The sequence below is a fragment of the Cynara cardunculus genome, assembly GCF_001531365.2.
Source record: "Cynara cardunculus var. scolymus isolate 2C chromosome LG 9, CcrdV1, whole genome shotgun sequence".
Classification (NCBI taxonomy): Eukaryota; Viridiplantae; Streptophyta; class Magnoliopsida; order Asterales; family Asteraceae; genus Cynara; species Cynara cardunculus.
The window spans coordinates 17,885,679-17,888,908 of record NC_037536.1 but is presented as its reverse complement, the minus strand read 5'-3'; the positions used below and the strand labels follow the sequence as shown (position 1 = coordinate 17,888,908).

The 3,230-nt window shown below is 34.3% G+C and overlaps 1 long non-coding RNA gene across 1 annotated transcript; it reads right to left on the bottom strand.

Annotated features, from left to right (window-relative positions):
- On the bottom strand, positions 1-548 carry LOC112518373. The gene is made up of 2 exons (XR_003069798.1): positions 396-548; positions 1-307 (listed from the first exon to the last, which is right to left on the bottom strand). It is a non-coding gene; the product is annotated as an uncharacterized LOC112518373 (long non-coding RNA).
- Positions 549-3,230: the final 2,682 nt, after the last annotated feature.

Sequence of the window (3,230 nt, the reverse complement as noted above, 5' to 3'; positions counted from 1 at the left end):
GATGATAATTTCTTAATCGAATTCATAAACTGAAATAATCCATTCAATTGAATGTCGATAAAATCAACAAACCGTCTCCAAAATAAGTTAGGGTTTTAACAAAACTCCATAACCAAATGTACTCAAGTCGAACCATAACAACTACAGAAATTAGAGACAACAGCTAGAAAACATAAATCGAAACAGTAAAGCGACACCGGAAGAGGCGACGGAGCGACTCGGAGCAAAAGCCTTCGTTGATTTACTTGGATCGCTGTCTCATCTTTCGACGCTTCCGCTTCAACCTCCTCATTCTCTTCTTCTTCCACTGCAAAACAAAAGCATATTAAATCAAAATTACGAATATTATTCGACGATACTGAACTCGAATATGTGTTGGAAAAATGATCAATCACCTTAGCTCTCATTGCTACGCCGGCTGTTTTTCACACTTCCAAAGGTAACGAGTGAATGAATGCGGCGGCGGTTGGGAGCTTGTGTTGTTTGGTGGATGACGAAGATTTATAGTGGAACCCTAGTTGGGTTTTTAGGGGCAGGTTGATGATGGGTCGGTCACGATATTCGGGCAGTCAAGGGTTGTTAATTTAGGGCTCGTTTCTTAGCGGGTTAAGGAGGTCTATAATACTCATATCTTATTCGATAAATTATAATATGATTATTATATAATAGTGGTTTATCTAATAAGCTTTTAGAAGAAAACTTTATGCAGAAAATCAATTTTTTTTTTCAAATATGTCTTTTCCAACTAAAATACGTTCTTTTCATATATGAAAAAACCTTTCAACCAAAAAAATTCTCAATTTATATAAGACAAATTAATCCACACATACAACTTTATCCAAGATTTAATAAAAAATCAACCAAACAAATCCTGATATGAAAAAACCGCATGGTCTAAAAATAAGAACCAAAATGAGGTGGTTGTTTACCAAATGTCTAAAAATCTAAAACACGACTTTGGGGATATTTAGGTTTGGGTAGGGTTTGATAACTCATGAAAACCCAAATATATATATATATATATATATATATATATATATATATATATCTTAATTATATTTTGAAAATCCTATATCCTAATTGGCTATGTTTTTTTTTTCTAAACTCAATATCAATATTGTCAATTGTCTAAACCGGTTGAATTTATGCTCAAAAATCAGTTGAAAATATATATTTTTTGCCTATAGCTATACTTGAAGCCAACCGATTCCAACTCGAAACTGAAGCAATCCAAAACCCAATTTTTGAGGTTGGCTTCCACATTTGAAATCCAATCAGATTTTTGGTTCCCCCACTTGACCCACTTAATGCACACCGCTAGTTGTTAGAGCATCTCCGGTTGAGGTTCTTAATAACTTAATTTTCACTTTTTTCTCGTCATATCAATTTCAACTCCTCAAATTAAGAACATATATAAAAGTCTACAATGATACTTCTTATAAAAACCTCTTTTGCACGTCATATGTATTTTTTTCAACATTAATAATTATTATATATACATAATAAATATCAAATATTTAGTTTGAAAATTTACACGAAGCCTAAGGTAAGAACTAAGGTTCTTGTATGAAAACTCAAAGTATTTGAGGTTTTTGTAAAAAAAATAAATCTCAAATGATAATTCTTACAATACGCTACACTTTTTTACTTACAAGAATCTCCTATTAAATATGCTTTTAATGAAAATTAGTTGATAAACTATATTTCAATGTAAAATTAAAATACATCGAAAAAATTAATTGAAAATATATAAAGGGTGGAGTTAGAAAAAAGGTGGGGAAAAAAGCATCTACTTATTGAAACACTAATTGGTTTTGATCAACAACCGTAAGATAATCTATTTTTTGAACTTATTAAAAAGTCGTGTTTAATTGATCATACACTAATTTATGAGCTAACCTTTGAGACGTTGCTTGAAATAATGTTTTATTAAACTGTAATGAGTTTTTTAGAAGGAAAAAAAAATCAATTATGTTTTTTATATCTCCTCCTCCTCCTCCTCCTCCTTCTTCTTCGGTTGTTAGTGACATGATAGGATATATATATATATATATATATGGAGATTCAAACAAGAATATCTATGTCTTACGAAACACAAGATTGTTTTAATCATATGTGATAATATGTGTGAGAGTACGTGATGGTGTGTACATGCCTTGGCATACGACCTAGGATGCGCCAAAGGCCGTCTGTGTCTTTGTTGTAGTATTACACGTGATGGATTATAATATAAAGTTGAGAACCCCTTTTATATTATCAAATTTAGAACCCCTTTAAATTGTTTCTCGAAATATGTACAAATGGAAGTTTAACTCCTAAACAAGCACTTTGCAAAGCCCCCATAATTTGATTGATTTAGGGGCTGTTTGTTTGCCTCTTAATGGTGACATTAAGAGGCAGCCTCTTAATCGCTAAGAGGCAGAGGCTGTTTGGCAAAAAAAAACAGAACCTCTTAATGGTGACAATTGGCTCTTAACCATTTTGCATCCTATACCTCACTAAACCATTCAGATGTTCATTTTTCCAACTATGCCCTCCTTCTTCCCCCCTCCATCACCGTCTTCTCCCCCCATCACCGTCTTCTACCCCCCCTCGTCGGTCTTCCATAACCACCAACAGCACACATCGCCGGTCTTCCCTCCCCCCACCCCACGTCGCCGTCGCCGCCTCGTCGCTCGTCGCCTCGCCGCCTCGTCGCTCGTCGCCTCGCCGCCTCGTCACTCGTCGCCTCTCCGCCTCTTCCAGCAGGTCGTTGATCTTGCATAAATCTAGGGTTTGGTTTAGGGAATTTATCATTTTTCWTTAGAAATTGATGGTGTTTATTGCTTATTTCATGTTTGTAACAATGTTAATGATGATTGGATTATCGACATTTTGCAATTTCTTGAGGATTTGATACTGATATGAAGAAACATCATCTTTGGTAATTGTATGTTGGTTTATTCAGTACTAAATCATAACTAGGGTTAAAATGGTAATTTGCTATCATTCAGAGAATAATTACCAAACAACCTTGTTTCATTCAGCACTTAACCATTCTGATCCTCTTAGCCATTCTAACCTCTTAACTATTCTGAACTAAATCATTCAGCAACTGCCAAGCAGCCCCTTAGTGATTTCCTTTTTACATCCCAAATTCAATCCCAAGGAAGAAACTTCAAATTTAGAGAACAATAAGGGTTTTGACTTTTTTGATAAATTGGCTAAACTAGCAAAAAAAATTAAAACAA